The sequence below is a fragment of the Pristiophorus japonicus genome, chromosome 4, assembly GCF_044704955.1.
Source record: "Pristiophorus japonicus isolate sPriJap1 chromosome 4, sPriJap1.hap1, whole genome shotgun sequence".
Lineage (NCBI taxonomy): Eukaryota > Metazoa > Chordata > Chondrichthyes > Pristiophoridae > Pristiophorus > Pristiophorus japonicus.
Window position 1 is genome coordinate 137,332,844 of NC_091980.1, and position 18,504 is coordinate 137,351,347.

The 18,504-nt window shown below is 47.8% G+C and overlaps 1 protein-coding gene and 1 pseudogene across 2 annotated transcripts in view; one reads left to right on the forward strand and one right to left on the reverse strand.

Annotated features, from left to right (window-relative positions):
- The window catches only part of LOC139263068 (serine/threonine-protein phosphatase 2A 55 kDa regulatory subunit B beta isoform), a 529,859-nt gene that overhangs the window by 148,562 nt on the left and 362,793 nt on the right, over positions 1-18,504 (reverse strand). The window lies entirely within an intron of this gene.
- Positions 17,094-17,416, forward strand: LOC139262227 (large ribosomal subunit protein eL33-like; annotated as a pseudogene).

The window sequence follows — 18,504 nt, forward strand, 5'->3', positions numbered from 1 at the left end:
GGGAGTCCGGGGCCCAACGTCGGCGGCAGTCGGGAGCAGCGTCGAGGAGGTGCGTGGACAGGCCTATAAAAGGCACAGCAGGGAGTCCGGGGCCCAGCGTCGGCGGCAGTCGGGAGCAGCGTCGAGGAGGTGTGTGGTGAGGCCTATAAAAGGCCCAGCTTGTGCAGCTCCAGGGAGAAGGCAAAAAAGAAGTAGAAAGAAATCAAAAGGTGACGTCACAGCCAAGAGGGTAAGTGATTGGCTGGTGATTGGTGAGTAGTTTTTCTTTTTTCTCTTCGATATCAGTAACTTTGAACATTGTTGTTGCCAATTTAAGTGTATATAAGGGTTAAGTCATGGCAGGAGAGCTCGGTCGGGTGTTATGCTCCTCCTGTACCATGTGGGAACTCAGGGACACTTCCGGTGTCCCTGACGATTACGTGTGCGGGAAGTGTATCCGCCTCCAGCTCCTGACAGACCGTGTTGCGGAGTTGGAGCCGAGGGTGGATTCACTCTGGAGCATCCACGATGCTGAGAATGACGTGAGTATCACGTGTAGCGAGTTGGTCGTACCGCAGGGAAAGGGTCCACAGCCAGATAGGGAATGGAAGACCAACAGGAAGAGCAGTGCAAGGAAGGTAGTGCAGGAGTCCCCTGTGGTCAACCCCCTGCAAAACAGATACACTGCTTTGGGTACTGTTGAGGGGGATGACTCATCAGGGGAGGGCAGCAGCAGCCAAGTTCATGGCACCATGGCTGGCTCTGCTGCACAGGAGGGCAGGAAAAAGAGTGGGAGAGCAATAGTGATTGGGGATTCAATGGTGAGGGGAATAGATAGGCGTTTCTGCGGCCGCAACCGAGACTCCAGGATGGTATGTTGCCTCCCTGGTGCAAGGGTCAAGGATGTCTCGGAGCGGGTGCAGGACATTCTAAAAAGGGAGGGAGAACAGCCAGTTGTCGTGGTGCACATTGGTACCAACGACATAGGTAAAAAAAGGTTTGAGGTCCTACGAAACGAATTTAAGGAGCTAGGAGCTAAATTAAAAAGTAGGACCTCAAAAGTAGTAAACTCGGGATTGCTACCAGTGCCACGTGATAGTCAGAGTAGGAATCGCAGGATAGTGCAGATGAATACGTGGCTTGAGCAGTGGTGCAACAGGGAGGGATTCAAATTCCTGGGGCACTGGAACCGGTTCTGGGGGAGGTGGGACCAGTACAAACCGGACGGTCTGCACCTGGGCAGGACCGGAACCAATGTCCTAGGGGGAGTGTTTGCTAGTGCTGTTGGGGAGGATTTAAACTGATATGGCAGGGGGATGGGAACCAATGCAGGGAGACAGAGGGAAACAAAAAGGAGGCAAAAGCAAAAGACAGAAAGGAGATGAGGAAAAGTGGAGGGCAGAGAAACCCAAGGCAAAGAACAAAAAGGGCCACTGTACAGCAAAATTCTAAAAGGACAAAGGGTGTTAAAAGAACAAGCCTGAAGGCTTTGTGTCTTAATGCAAGGAGTATCCGCAATAAAGTGGATGAATTAACTGTGCAAATAGATGTTAACAAATATGATGTGATTGGGATTACGGAGACGTGGCTCCAGGATGATCAGGGCTGGGAACTCAACATCCAGGGGTATTCAACATTCAGGAAAGATAGAATAAAAGGAAAAGGAGGTGGGGTAGCATTGCTGGTTAAGGAGCAAATTAAGGCAATAGTTCGGAAGGACATTAGCTTGGGTGATGTGGAATCTATATGGGTAGAGCTGCAGAATACCAAAGGACAAAAAAACGTTAGTGGGAGTTGTGTACAGACCTCCAAACAGTAGTAGTGATGTTGGGGAGGGCATCAAACATGAAATTAGGGGTGCGTGCAATAAAGGTGCAGCAGTTATAATGGGTGACTTTAATATGCACATAGATTGGGTTAACCAAACTGGAAGCAATACGGTAGAGGAGGATTTCCTGGAGTGCATAAGGGATGGTTTTTTAGACCAATATGTCGAGGAACCAACTCGGGGGGAGGCCATCTTAGACTGGGTGTTGTGTAATGAGAGAGGATTAATTAGCAATCTCGTTGTGCGAGGCCCCTTGGGGAAGAGTGACCATAATATGGTGGAATTCTGCATTAGGATGGAGAATGAAACAGTTAATTCAGAGACCATGGTCCAGAACTTAAAGAAGGGTAACTTTGAAGGTATGAGGCGTGAATTGGCTAGGATAGATTGGCGAATGATACTGAAGGGGTTGACTGTGGATGGGCAATGGCAGACATTTAGAGACCGCATGGATGAACTACAACAATTGTACATTCCTGTCTGTCGTAAAAATAAAAAAGGGAAGGTGGCTCAACCGTGGCTATCAAGGGAAATCAGGGATAGCATTAAAGCCAAGGAAGTGGCATACAAATTGGCCAGAAATAGCAGAGAACCCGGGGACTGGGAGAAATTTAGAACTCAGCAGAGGAGGACAAAGGGTTTGATTAGGGCAGGGAAAATGGAGTATGAGAAGAAGCTTGCAGGGAACATTAAGACGGATTGCAAAAGTTTCTATAGATATGTAAAGAGAAAAAGGTTAGTAAAGACAAACGTAGGTCCCCTGCAGTCAGAATCAGGGGAAGTCATAACGGGGAACAAAGAAATGGCGGACCAATTGAACAAGTACTTTGGTTCGGTATTCACTGAGGAGGACAAACAACCTTCCGGATATAAAAGGGGTCGGAGGGTCTAGTAAGGAGGAGGAACTGAGGGAAATCCTTATTAGTCGGGAAATTGTGTTGGGGAAATTGATGGGATTGAAGGCCGATAAATCCCCAGGGCCTGATGGACTGCATCCCAGAGTACTTAAGGAGGTGGCCTTGGAAATAGTGGATGCATTGACAGTCATTTTCCAACATTCCATTGACTCTGGATCAGTTCCTATGGAGTGGAGGGTAGCCAATGTAACCCCACTTTTTAAAAAAGGAGGGAGAGAGAAAACAGGGAATTACAGCCTGACATCGGTAGTGGGTAAAATGATGGAATCAATTATTAAGGATGTCATCGCAGTGCATTTGGAAAGAGGTAATATGATAGGTCCAAGTCAGCATGGATTTGTGAAAGGGAAATCATGCTTGACAAATCTTCTGGAGTTTTTTGAGGATGTTTCCAGTAGAGTGGACAAGGGAGAACCAGTTGATGTGGTATATTTGGACTTTCAGAAGGCTTTCGACAAGGTCCCACACAAGAGATTAATGTGCAAAGTTAAAGCACATGGGATTGGGGGTAGTGTGCTGACATGGATTGAGAACTGGTTGTCAGAGAGGAAGCAAAGAATCGGAGTAAATGGGGACTTTTCAGAATGGCAGGCAGTGACTAGTGGGGTACCGCAAGGTTCTGTGCTGGGGCCCCAGCTGTTTACACTGTACATTAATGATTTAGACGAGGGGATTAAATGTAGTATCTCCAAATTTGCGGATGACACTAAGTTGGGTGGCAGTGTGAGCTGCAAGGAGGATGCTATGAGGCTGCAGAGCGACTTGGATAGGTTAGGTGAGTGGGCAAATGCATGGCAGATGAAGTATAATGTGGATAAATGTGAGGTTATCCACTTTGGTGGTAAAAACAGAGAGACAGACTATTATCTGAATGGTGACAGATTAGGAAAAGGGCAGGTGCAAAGAGACCTGGGTGTCATCAGTCATTGAAGGTTGGCATGCAGGTACAGCAGGCGGTTAAGAAAGCAAATGGCATGTTGGCCTTCATAGCGAGGGGATTTGAGTACAAGGGCAGGGAGGTGTTGCTACAATTGTACAGGGCCTTGGTGAGGCCACACCTGGAGTATTGTGTAGTTTTGGTCTCCTAACCTGAGGAAGGACATTCTTGCTATTGAGGGAGTGCAGCGAAGGTTCACCAGACTGATTCCCGGGATGGCGGGACTGACCTATCAAGAAAGACTGGATCAACTGGGCTTGTATTCACTGGAGTTCAGAAGAATGAGAGGGGACCTCATAGAAACGTTTAAAATTCTGACGGGGTTAGACAGGTTAGATGCAGGAAGAATGTTCCCAATGTTGGGGAAGTCCAGAACCAGGGGACACAGTCTAAGGATAAGGGGGAAGCCATTTAGGACCGAGATGAGGAGGAATTTCTTCACCCAGAGAGTGGTGAACCTGTGGAATTCTCTACCACAGAAAGTTGTTGAGGCCAATTCACTAAATATATTCAAAAAGGAGTTAGATGAAGTCCTTACTACTAGGGGAATCAAGGGGTATGGTGAGAAAGCAGGAATGGGGTACTGAAGTTGCATGTTCAGCCATGAACTCATTGAATGGCGGTGCAGGCTAGAAGGGCCGAATGGCCTACTCCTGCACCTATTTTCTATGTTTCTAAGATGTTAAACCGAGGCCCTGTCTGCCAAATCAGGTGGACGCAAAAGATGCTGTGGCGTAGAAGAGATGGAGAATTTCCCAGTGTCCTGACCAGAAATGATTCCTCAACCAACTTTATAGATCTTCCTTCTTTGGCAGTGCCTTGGAGTCGAGGATAACTTGCTTCCACACTGCAAATGAGTGCTCAGGTGACTGAAGAGTCTGATGCGGGACCTACAGTCTCTGTCACAGGTGGGGCAGACAGTGGTTGAAGGAACAGGTGGATGGGGTGCTTCGGTTGCCGTACGCTCCTTCCGCTGTTCACGCTTGACTTCAGCTTGCTCCCGCCGAAGAGACTCGAGGTGCCTGCACCTTCACGGATGCTTTTCCTCCACTTTGAGCGGTCTTGGGCCAGGGATTCCCAGGTGTCAGTGGAGATGTTGCACTTTATCAAGGAGGCTTTGAGGATGTCCTTGAAGCATTCCCTCTGCCCACCTGGGGCTTGCTTGCTGTTGTGGAACCCAAAATAAAGGCTCAACACAAGAGTCTGATGAAGAATTCAAATAATGTTTATTTTGCAAATACCTATAGCTTGGCCAAGCTGGCCATGTCGAAGCTCCGGGTAGAGCGTTTTTTTGGGGGCGTTTGGTATTGGGCAAGCGGATGATGTGGCATGTCCAACGGAGCTGATCGAGCGTGGTCAATGCTTTGATGCTGGGGATGTTGGCCTGAGCGAGAACACGGACGTTGGTGCATCTATCTGCCAATGGATTTGCAGGATCCTGCAGAGGCAGCGTTGGTGGTACTTCTCCAGTGCTTTGAGGTCCATGTCTCTGAAGCATACAGGAGGGCGGGTATCACTACTGCTCTGTAGACCATAAGCTTGGTGCCAGGTTTGAGGTCCTGGTTTTCAGTCACTCTCTTTCTCATGCGACTGAAGGCTGTTCTGGACTTCATCATCGACGTCTGCCCTTGTTGACAGTAGCCCCACCGAGGTATGGAAAATGGACCACGTTGTCCAAGGCCTCGCTGTGGATTTTGATAATCGGTGGGCAGTGCTATGTGGCGGGGGCAGTTTGGTAGAGGATCTTTGTCTTATGGATGTTTAGTGTAAGCCCATGCTCTCGTACGCTTCGGTGAAGGTGTTGATGATGGCTTGCAGTTTCGTCTCCGAGTGTGCGCGGAGGCAAAAATCGTCTGCGTACTGTAATTCAATGACAGAGGATGAGACAACCTTGGATCTGGCCTGGAGGCGGTGGAGGTTGAACAGTTTCCCGTTTGTTCTGTAGATTAGCTCCACTCCAGTGGGGAGCTTGCTGAGGGTGAGATGGAGATTGCAGCAAGGAAGATTGAGAAGAGCGTTGGTGCGATGACACCACCTTGCTTGACCCCGGACCGAATGTGAATTAGATCTGTGGTAGATCCATTGGTCAGGATCACGGCTTGCATGTCATCGTAAGCAGGCGAAGGATGGTGACAAACTTTTGGGGGAAGCCAAATTTGAGGAGGATGCTCTACCTGATCATTCATCTTATTGTTTGTGGGACCGTGCTTTGTTCAAATTGCCTGTTGTGTTTTCCTCCATTACAGCAGTGACCACATTTCAAAAGTACTTCCTTGACTGTAAAGCACTTTGGGACATCCAGAGGATGTGAAAGGTTCTTACTTTCTCTTTCTTTCATACGTGAGAAATTGCGTATCTCAATGCTGCAGGTGTCATCAAGGGCCATAACTGGGACACTGCAGCGAGAGTCTTGCCTTGTACCGAACCCATGCTGTACCTGGCTTATCATAGAATATGACAATTTTATAGCACAGAAAGATGCCATTTGGTTCATTGCACCATTGCCAGCCCTCTGAAAGAACTCGTTTCTCAATCCCAGTCCCTACCCTTTCCGCAAAACCTTGCCCTCCCTGGCAGACATAAAAGATCCCATGGTGCTATTTCGAAGAAGAGCAGGGGAGTCCTCAACCAACATCACTTAAAACAGACCATCCGGTCATTATCACATTGCTATTTTTGGGACTTTGCTGTGCACAAAGTTGCCTGCCACATTTATAACAGTGATTATACTTCAAGAGTATTTCATTGGCTGTAAAATGCTTTGAGAAGTCCTGAGGTTGTGAAAGATGCTATATGAACACAAGTCTTTTGTTTTTTCTTTATAATGCTTCTGTCATATGAGGAGAGACTGGATCAACTGGGCCTTTATTCACTGGAGTTTAGAAGGAATGAGAGAGGATCTCATAGAAACGTATAAGATTCTGACGGGACTGGACAGGTTAGATGCGGGAAGAATGTTCCCGATGTTGGGGAAGTCCAGAACCAGGGGACAGTCTTAGGATAAGGGGTAGGCCATTTAGGACTGAGATAAGGAGAAACTTCTTCACTCAGAGTTGTTAACCTATGGAATTCCCTGCTGCAGAGAGTTGTTGATGCCAGTTCATTGGATATATTCAAGAGGGAGTTAGATATGGCCCTTATGGCTAAAGGGATCAAGGGGTATGGAGAGAAAGCAGGAAAGGTGTACTGAGGGAATGATCAGCCATGATCATATTGAATGGCGGTGCAGGCTCGAAGGGCCAAATGGCCTACTCCTGCACCTATTTTCTATGTTTCTATGATTCTATGTTTTTTCTCCAAGTGCTGATTCACTTGCCTTTTAAAGGGATATGTATTCTGTTTCTGGACATTACAATACCCTAGGTTTAAAAAAAACAATTCTGCTAACCTCTCCCTTTCAAGTACAGGATGCTGACACAAGGTGCCAAACTTGAATCAGGTATCTTTCCCATTGTAATGGGATGTTATGTCAATGTTGAGATAATCGGGATATGCAGCATTATGGGGAAGTAGGGATATTAGGAAATGACTGAGGCAATAATTCAATGCCCAGTTTTGTGGCCGTGGTCAGAACCTGTCAACTGGACCACATAACCTCAGAAATAGTCCCATTCTGTTGCTGCAATATAAATAAATGATATATTTCCAGCAGCAATGTACTGCACACATCTATTAATTTGCAAAACCTGCCTTTTCTCAGCTTGTATTCACGTGTGCCCCAGAAAGATGAAAAAAATGATACAGAAAATGAACATCCCATTTGAAAAGCAGCAAATTTATTCAAACGCCATTTCTGACTGTTCATATATACACGAAACATGACTCAAACTCTTGGGAAGAAAGGTCGCTGCTGGTGTTTCCCAGTTAGTGGTGAGCTAGCTGTTGCTAGTTGGTCTCAGCACCCTTGGCCAGAGGGAGTGGTGGTGTCAACTGGACCTTCTGCTCATACTGGTTATTCCTGCTGGGATGGGCTCAGATCGTACCGCGATGACATCCATGGGCAAATAGCCTGGTAAGTCGCCATTCAGACACACAGTCAAAGAATGGCCATCAGGGCAAGGTACTGGAGGGCTGTTAAAACCACCGCCAGCTGAGGGGAGTTGGGGGGGGGGGGCGGGCAGAAGCAGAACTAGAGAAATAAAACAAGTGAGGATAATTCTAAAACAGTGTACAATTTACAGTAATAGTCAAAATGTCCTCAGTGTGTCTCATTATCCCCGACATTACTGGTGTATAGAATTCAGATTATTTTTCATTAAAAATTAATAGCGTTTTAGCAGCTTGGATCAGTTCATTAAAATCTAATTACAAGAGATTTTTTTTATCAAAATGGCTTTACTGTTCGTGGATATTACAGGACTTGTGGCTGAAAGATATCAGTTAGAGCAGCTTGAAGTGATTTATGATTTTTTAATAGTGGAATATAATATTGTTACATTAAAGGTATTAGGGCCCTTACTTTTAATAATTCTTTAGCTGAGGTATTCATCTTCATTTTAATCATTAGCGCGTTCTATTGCGGGAAAACCTTGCAACCACTATTTTCCGGTAGATTTTCACCCACTTTCTCCCCTGCTCTCTCACTGGGTTCAGTTCCATGAGCACCAGCTACTGGTGTTCTCTGTAAGATGCACTATGTTCTGAGCAGCCTGTTCCTTTAAATTTCTGCACATCATCGTCGTGGCTCAAACTCCTGGAACTCCCTCCCTAACAGCACTGTGTGTGTACCTTCACCACACGGACTGTACTGGTTCATGAAGGTGGCTCACCACCACCTTCTCAAGGGCCATTAGGGATGGGCAATCAATGCTTGCCCTGCCCACGATGCCCACATCCTGGAACAAATAAATGTAGAGTTCTCAACATTTAGCTTGTGTGTGTTCAGCTGATAATTATTAGTGTTGAGGGTTGTTTGTAGCATTTAAATTCTCTTTGCTTCATCAACTGTAACACCAGGGCAAAATAATCCAGGCTGGCACTCCAGTGCAATACAGAGGCTTGGAGTGCTGCACTGTCGGAGGTGCCATCTTTCAGATGAGATGTTAAACTGGTGCCTCGTCTGACGTAAAGGATCCCACTATTCAAAGAAGAGCAGGGGAGTTCTCCCCAGTGTCCTGGCCAATATTTATCCCTCAATCAACAACACTAAAAAACTGTTTATCAGATCACTATCATATTGCTGTTTGTGGGAGCTTGCTGTGTGCAAATTGGCTGCCCAGTTTCCTACATTACAACAACGGCTAAACTTCAAAAGTACTTCAGTGACTGTAAAGTACTTTGGAACATCCGGTGGTCGTGAAAGGCGCTATATAAATGCAAATCTTTCTTTATCCCTACATTTTCTGTGCCATACAGATACGTGGAAATCTCTGAGGACAAGTATCGACTGATACTCAATATCAGTAATAACACCACTCTTAGTTAACGGCAATATTTCAAAGACAGTGCAGTCATTTCATATAATTAAGATGCTCAGCATTCCTTTTATAATTCAATTAATACTGTAGTACTTAATTCAATTTAGCTGAACACTTGTATTATAATCAGGGCAACAGGGAGGGCAAACAGGAGGGGCCACATTGCAATCTGGAGGCCAGATCAGTGCAACTGCCTCAGAGTTCAGTGCCTGCCACGTGAATGGACATTTATCTCCATTGTGCTTTTGCTGTGAGCTTTTTATTGCTACCTGACAAATGTAAAAAGCACGAAGCAGAAAATGGGAACCGTGTGCATTCCGGAAAGAGGGAGCACAGGTGCCCGTCAATTTTCCAGTGATTAATGGACTTGCTCATAGCTGAACACAATAAGCAATTAGAGCCTTATGGCGAGAGAGGCAGAGCAGACGGCGCGGTACCCATTGCAATTAGCAGCTGGAGTGCGGCTAACAGTACAGGGTACACTCAATGCTGCTCGGAACAGGTTTGTTGCAGTCGGGGTGGGGGGAGGGGATGGGAAGGGCCCACGTTATTAAAAATGTGACTCGGCTTTCAGTAAGCATTCTCTGCCACCCCCTCCCGGGATTACCCCAACTTCTTACCCACAGTTTAATAGGTTGCGCTGGGAGACTTTTAACCATTTGTTCTGTCGTTTTATCCTCTGTTTTACCAGTGGTTCCTGCTTTGAATTAGTTTTTGTTTATTCTCTCGCCCAATGGTCTCCAGGTGGCATTGGCTCATGCTAGGAAGATGGTGGCAAGGGGGCCAGCTCCCCCAGTACCTTATGCAAGTGGCTATTCTCCATAGCTGGCAGGCAGCAGCAGGCTATATTAGCATGGGAGAGGAGGCTGTGGTTAACCTCGACACTGCCTCACGGAGGACTGGCTAATGGGGCAGCGATCAGGGGTTCCCTCCTGACTGCACGGACACCGAAGAAAGAAAGACTTGCCTTTATATAGCGCCTTTCAGGACCAATGCTCCCACCAAGCTGCCCTGTCGCAGCAGCCTGGAGGCCACTCACCGGCTTTTCAACGGGAGATTTCCTGCATGCGCAAAATTGAGAATGGGTTGCGCAGCCCGTTAAAGGGACCACACACTGCCAAAAAAAATTAAGGGTAACATTGATCAGGACGTCTCCATAATGTCAAAAGGAAGTTTCTGCATCTTCTTGGCAAAGGACGGGTTCAGCACTGCACCAAGAGTGCATATTAGTCAGCCCACACACCTCCACACACCATCCATGCACTTTCAGGAGTTCTATAACTCAGGCTTCATTAAACACACTGCTTGCAACAATCACTTCCCTCCTCTATTTCATTACATATAATCATGAACTCCATCACTGTGCCCTGCTGATATTAGCCCCTTTAGATCCCATCACCAATTAAGCCACTTCAGACCAATTTTGCAGAACATCTGCTCCTTATTCTGTCAGATCTCCACTCTTCACATCAACTCATCTGTGACCTCTAAGCACATCATTTCTCATAAAGTGTTACAAAAAAAAATTTAATACTGCTGAACACAGGAGTGCAGCAAGACTTGATTATTCTTACAGCCTCAAGGTAATAAGCTTGTGTACGAGACAATTGCCAAGAGATTCGCCAGTGGACTTTATTGAGTCCTCTTTTCTTCACCACAGTCGATATAGAATTAAGTTGAATAACTTTTGCACATTTTTTCCAGGTATCCTTCCCGTGAGGTTTTATTATTAATGAGCACCTATTTTCAGAAACATACACAAGCTGCTACTTTCTCACCATGCCTGCTCACAGTGTTGAAATCTAGACTGATTGAACCATTTCCTACTTTTAACTCATTCTTTCCTGGACCTCTAGGGGAGGGGCTGGATTTCCGGCTCCGCTCCGCTTTTCGCCCCGGACCGACGTCAATAGCGGTGGTGAGGTATTCTGGCCGGGTGGTCAGTTTCCAGCGCCCCGCAGCGATCCTCGGGTCCGGTTTTGCAGCGTCATGGAGCAGCACCGCCCAGAAGAGCTGCGCCCGGTGTACAACGCCACTGGTTGCGACACCGGCGAGAGTTTTGACTCTGACCCGACCTGTACGCCCCACAGCCACCCTGCAGCGAACGCCTGGGAAATCAGGCGGTCCAACAGCGATACTGACAGCAGAGTGGTAAATAATGGACTCCTGAGGTAAGTGTGATTGTTTTTTCTTTTAATTTTTTTTTGCGATTTGTTTTGTGGGCAATGTTTTGGGAAATGTTTTTGTGGCTTTTAAAAAAAGATCCCTCTCCCCCAGGCATCTCTCAGAGTAATCCCGGCCCAGCTCTTTAACTCGGGATTTTCCCATGCTAGCGTCAAAGAGAGGTGTACAACGCCTCCCTTAGCGCTGTGTCCCCTGACTCAGGGCCCAGCTGCCCAATGTTACTTACTGAGGAGTGAACTGTTCCCCGGCGCAAACTTTACCGCCCTGTCGCCATTACCGCATCAAAAACATCAAAGCCGAAAAACCAGCCCTTACTTCCCTCATTCCGTCTTCCCCTCATCCTACGGTCTTCCACATTTTAGAAACCAAGCTTGGCATCGTCTACATCACTACATTTGCCCAGCTTTCCTGGTTGTATGGGCCTTGGCCTATAATCTAGGCTTCTCAATTTTAAAAAGTGACACAATTGGAAATCCTGGACCTTGGCTTTTGACATAATATGCACTACACAGTTTCTCTACAAATCACAAACCTAAAGTAGGCATACATTTAGATGGATTTAGCCACTAATCAAGTCATTGCTTACAGTTCATTACCTGGGAAATCCAGGGCCTTCATGCCTTTGTATTATGTAACCTGTAGCACCAAAATCAATAGTTTAAGATTTCACTTGATGAGGATTCTCTGACTCTTGTTATTTATTAAGAAAACAATAATGCACTTTAATGAAAAAAGAAACTCAGTCTATTCCTCTTAATTCAATTCCGTTTAAATCAAATGATTTGATAATTCAACCTTTTTTTAAACACTGAGGGCCCAAGTTTCCACACGCGCCCAGAACGGCGCAGTCCCGACCTGGACGCCCGTTTTTCGCGCCACAAAGTGCACCTAAAAAAATCCTCCATATTCTCCACCTCCTTGCAGGTCCTCTGGCCCTCGGCGCAGCCAGCACGAGCTGTAGGGAGGCGGAGCCAGGTCCCTGCGCTGAAAACAGTGCCGGGACCTCTGCACATGCACGCGACAGTGGGCACGCAAGTGCAGTAGCTCCAGGCGCTGAACTGTGTGGGAGGGGCCCGAAGCATGCAGCCCCTAGCCCTGGCTGAATGGCCTCACTGGGGCTGCGTGAATAAGGCTCCTCCCACGGCCAGCTCCTGCTTCCCCCCCCGCAACCAGACCCGACACCCGCTCCCCGCCCCCCCCCCCCCCGACTGGACCCGACCCGACCCGCGCTCCTGTTCCCGCTCCCCGCCTCCCTGACTGGACCCGACCCGACCCGCGCTCCTGTTCCCGCTCCCCGCCTCCCCGACTGGACCCGACCCGACCCGCGCTCCTGTTCCCGCTCCGCCCCCGCCCGACTGGACCCGACCCGCGCTCCCGGACTGGATCCGACCTGCCCTCCCTCCCTCTCTCCCTCTCCCTCTCCCTCTCCCTCCCCCCCTCTCCCTCTCTCCCCCTCCCCCTCTCCCCCCCCAACCCGAACCAACCCAACGCCACCTACCTGTAAATCTGGTGCTGGGGACGGGCCCTGCCCGAAGTCTCGGGCCGGCCCGTTCAGCCTTCGGTCCAGAAAGGCCTGCCTGAAGCACTTTCACACAGGTCGGAAGATGGTTTATTTAATCTTTTCTTTGCTTATAAATGTTTATTCAGGTTGGATTTATTTGTATAATATTTGTATAAGTATAAATAAGGATTTATTATAGAATTTAATGACTTCCCTTCCCCCCCCCTACTCCCCCCCCCACCTCGTTCTGGACGCCTAATTTGTAACCTGCGCCTGATTTTTTAATGTGTAGAACAGGTTTGTTCAGTTCTACAAAAATCTTCACTTGCTCCATTCTACTTTAGTTTGGAGTACATTTTCACTGTGGAAACTTTCAAATCAGGCGTCAGTGGCCGGACACGCCCCCTTTTGAAGAAAAAATTCTGTTCCAAAGTAGAACTGTTCTACCTGACTAGAACTGCAGAAAAAAAAATGTGGAGAATTGCGATTTCTAAGATAGTCCGTTCTCCACCAGTTGCTCCTAAAAATCAGGCGCAAATCATATGGAAACTTGGGCCCTAAATTTCTACTTGGTGCTATTTACACTGTATAATTCAAATTATTGGCGAAATCAATCTTTTGCAGCCCAGAGAATAACTAGATCTTCAGGAGTAGACTGTATAAATAACATTTAAAAAAACATAATCAGCCATGATCTTATCGAATGGTGGTGCAGGCTCGAAGGGCCAAATGGCCTATTCCTGCACCTATTTTCTATGTTTCTAAAATATGATTCAACAAACCAGGGCCGGGACACAAATAACTCATGCAGTTATTGTAATGCCGGGGTGCTGCAGACACCTGCTGGTCCAAGGTCAATTCAGGCATAATTACTTATCTAGCTACAGCAAATCGTGTATTGATCACGTCAATACGGATATACTGGACAAAGCTCATATATATCCTCCAAACCCTTTTGCCAAAAGCCTTTTTAAAATGAGTGTAAAAAGTAATTTGACAACCAGCTCCAGCGAAACAGGAATTCATGGCATTTGAGATGAGATTCCCTAGAATGTGAAGCTCCTTGTCTCCGCTCACTTCATTCAGAGGAATATTGGACTGTTGGATTTCTATTAACCCTGGAGGAGAGGGATAAAGCATCTGCAAAGAGAATATTCACTGTGACAATTGTTGGAGGGCAGCTGTCTGTGATGGTTTAAGCAAGCGGAAAGATAAACATTTAAACAAGAGAGTAAACATATACAGACAGGGAGATGGCACAAAAAGATAGAAAGTTATGCTAAAATCTTTATAAATCAGTGATAAGACTTCAGCTAGAGTATTTTGTCCAATTCTGAGCACCACACTTTAGGCCCAAGTTTCGGGCCGCGCCTAGAACGGCGCAGCCCCGACCTGGACGCCCGTTTTTCGCGCAACAAAGTGCGCCTAAAAAAAACTTCCAGATTCTCCGGCTCCCTGCAGGTCCTCTGGCCCTCGGCGCAGCATGAGCTGTAGGGGGCGAAGCCAGGTCCCTGCGCTGAAAACAGTGGGGACCTCTGCACATGCGCGCTACAGTGGGCGCGCATGTGCAGTAGCTCCAGGCGCCCAAAACTGTGGGAGGGGCCCAAAGCACGCAGCCCCTAGCCCTGGCCCAATGGCCTCACTGGGGCTGCGTGCATAAGGCTCCTCCCACGCCCAGCTCCACCTTCCTCCCGACTCGACTCGACTCCCGCTCCCCCCCGGACTGGACCGGACCCGTGCTCCCGCTCCCCCCCAGACCCGACCCGACCCAACCAGACCTCCTTCCCCCGGCCCCCGACACGAACCGACCCGCACCCCTTACCCGAACCAACCCGACCTCCATCCTCCCCCCCCCCCCCCCCGACCCATGATTCCGACCGCCTTTCCCCCCCCACCCCCCCGGACCGGACCGGACCCGCGCTCCTGACTCCGACCCGCGCTCCCCCCCCCGACCCGACCCGACGCCACCTACCTGTAAATCTGGTGCTGGGGACGGGCCCTGCCCGAAGTCTTGTGCAGTAGCTCCAGGCGCCCAAAACTGTGGGAGGGGCCCAAAGCACGCAGCCCCTAGCCCTGGCCCAATGGCCTCACTGGGGCTGCGTGCATAAGGCTCCTCCCACGCCCAGCTCCTCCTTCCTCCCGACCCGACTCGACTCCCGCTCCCCCCCGGACTGGACCGGACCCGTGCATGTTTTTTTAAGGCCCATGTGACGTGCATTAAGTGCATCGTTTCGGGGTATTGTTTTTAAAAGTTTCAAAAATTGCACACTATTTATTTTGTAAATGTGCCAAAGTTGAACGGCCCGGCCCATTCAGCCACCTTCCCCCACCCACTTCTCCTTCCTCCCCCTCCTTTCTCCTTTCCCCCCCATCTCCTTTCCCACCCTTCCCCTTCTCCCTCTCCTCTTCTCCCGCCCCTTTCCCCTTCTCCTCCTCTCCCGCCCCTTTCCCCTTCTCCTCCTCTCCCGCCCCTTTCCCCTTCTCCTCCTCTCCCGCCCCTTTCCCCTTCTCCTCTCCCCCCTTCTCCCTCTCCTCCTCCCCTTATTTCTTATTTCTTATTTAATTTTTCATGATTGATTTATTGGTTGATTTATTGATGTTTTATCATTTATTATTGATGATGGCTCTTTATTTGTAAAACTGAAGTGTTTAATGTTTGTAAACTTCCCTTTAAACCTCCCCCCCGCCCCCCATTCCCTACGCCTGATTTGTAACCTACGCCTGATTTTCTAAAGTGTAGACAAGGTTTTTTCGAGCGGACAAAAATCTTCACTTACTCCATTCTAAGTTAGTTTGGAGTAAGTTTTCACTGCCGAAACTTTGAAAACAGGCGTAAGTGGCCAGACACTCCCACTTTTGAAAAAAAAATTCTGTTCCAAAGTGAAACTGTTCTAACTGACTAGAACTGGAGCAAACTAAATGCCGAGAATTTGAATTTCTAAGCTACTCCGTTCTACACCATTTGCTCCAAAAAATCAGGAGCAACTGAGGCTGAAACTTGGGGCCCATAGGAGGGACGAAGGCCTTGGAGAGGGTGCAGAGATTATTTATCAGAATGCTACAAGGGATGAAGGGTTTCAGTTATCTGGAGATACTGGAGAAGCTGGGATTGTTCTCCTTACTGCAGAGAAGGTTAAAGGGTGATTTAATAGAGGTGGCCAAAATGATGAGACGTTTTGGTAAGAGTGGACAGGGAGAAACTATCCATTGGCAGGAGGGTCGGTAACCAGAGGACGCAGATTTAAAATAATTGGCAAAAAACCCAGGGGGAGATGAGGAGAACTTTTTTTTACGCAGCAAGTTATGATGATCTGTAATGCACTTCCTTAAAGGGTAGTGGAAGCAGATTCAATAATAACTTTCAAAAGGGAATTGGATTTCTACTTAAAAAGGAAGAATTTGCAGGTCTATGGGGAAAGAGCAGGGTAGTGGGACGAATTGACAGCTCTTTCAGACGGGATTGGACAGGTTAGATGCAGGAAGAATGTTCCCGATGTTGGGGAAGTCCAGGACCAGGGGTCACAGTCAAAGGATAAGGGGTAAGCCATTTAGGACCAAGATGAAGAGAAACTTCTTCACTCAGAGAATTGTGAACCTGTGGAATTTTCTACCACAGAAAGTTGTTGAGGCCAGTTCGTTAGATATATTCAAAAGGGAGTTAGCTGTGGCCCTTACGGCTAAAGGGATCAACGGGTATGGAGAGAAAGCAGGAATGGGGTACTGAAGTTGCATGATCAGCCATGATCATATTGAATGGTGGTGCAGGCTCGAAGGGCCGAATGGCCTACTCCTGCACCTATTTTCTATGTTTCTATGTGACACAAGCACGATGGGCCAAATTGCCTCCTTCTGTGCTATGTGATTCTATGGTACAAGTCTTCTTCTCACGTACACTTCGACTAGGAGAATCCATCAATTCGTTTTCAAACCAACCACCATTTCCACTGGGCTGGTAGTAGAGGCATGAACATTGGACAGAGTTTGTGGCACAAACACCAACAAAATGAAGGTAAGGACAGCATATATTTAATCCACGCCCCCTTTTCATTGACCCTACTATTGCTCAGGTAACGAGCACAATGCTTTTTGTGCAAGTTCTTTCAACGGGTTTACATTGGCAAACCATGCTTTGAGGACAAAGCTGGCTAACGGTTACAGTCAGCCCACAGCTATCCGCTAGCCCACAGCTAATCTGCATCCAGGTACCAGCAGAACTCGGGCGGGGGTTGCCAAAGGTTTGGCGGGCAGGGGCGAGGTCAGGCTGCCCAGCTACTCTTCCTCCATCTTGGATTCCCAGGCAGGCTATTCCGCTGGACCATGCGCTCTCGCAATGCCTGGAAGATTGTTGTGCAAAGCTGTGTTCACTGGCTATAAACGAGGCCTTCGAAACCAAAAAGAGCATACTGATGTCCTGAATTGAGGGGGTGTATTGCCGTGATGAAACAAAATGTAACTGGGCAAGAGATGTGCCTATGTCTAAAAGCAAAGAACAATACTGTCACTGGTAAACCAAATAAGATTCATGTCATTTGGGGTAAGGTGACTCGTGCTCATGGAAACAGTGGCATGGTCAGCGCCAATTTCAGCAATAACCTGCCTGCTATGACTATTGGGCACAGGATTCCTGTGATGCTGTACCCATCAAAGATTTAAAGCACATCGTACATAAATTGAGAATAAATAGCAAAGTGGTCTAAAAAAAAACAGGAGCAGCAAGATCGCTATCAGCTAGCGGGAGGGGTATAGAGTTTCCAGGAGAGGCAGCTGTATTTGTGCAGTTGGCTTCCATACTAAGATGGAAGTGTCCCAGGAGCAGGAGAAATAATGGCGAGGTATCTCAGCAACTTACTGTAAAAGTGACTCTACAAGTGCTGATGCCTCTCCCACTCCCTACTCTGGTGGCAAATTTTAGTCAGGATTTTCTCGATTGTCTGGGACAGTGGCTACACCTAGGAGCAGAGTTCCTGTTCCTGACCACTATTTAATGACCTGGAAAGTGCATGTATGGATGTTGAAAGAAGACTTGCATTTATATAGCGCTTTTCATAAGCTTGGGGATGTCCCAAAAAGCTTTACACCCAATGAAGTTCTTTTTGGAAGTGTAGTCACTGTTGCAATGTAGGAAACACAGCAGCCAATTTGTACACAGTAAGATCTCACAAACAGAAATTTGATAATCACCAGATAATCTGTTTTTAGTGATGGCAGTTGAGGGCCAGGACACCAAGGAGAACTCTCCTGCTCTTCTGAGTGGACAGACGGGGCCTCGGTTTAATGTCTCATCAAAAAGACGACACGTCCGACAGTGCAGCACTTGCTCAGTACTAGATTGTGGGCTGGATTTTACGGTCTTCTACGCTCTGGGTTTCGCCCCGGAGCAGCGGCAATGATGGCGTTGAGTGCTTCTGGGCGGGCAGTTAGCCTCCAGCACCCCGCAGTGATCCTCGGGACCAGGTATGCGACGGCGCGGAGCAGCACAGCCTGGAAGAGCTGCGCCAGTGTTCAACGTCCCTGGTTGCGACACCGGCACGAGTTTGAGCTCGACCCATCCGCCCAGAAGAACGCCCACAATGACTGCCTGGGAAATCAGGGCAGTCCTACGACCCTGTCGGTGAAGAGGTGAATAATGGACTCCAAAGGTAAGTGTGATTGTTTTTTTTCTTTAAATTTTTTTAGCGATTTGTGTTGTGGTGGCCTGGGCAATGTTTTGGAAATGTTTTTATGGTTTGTTTTTTTTAAGT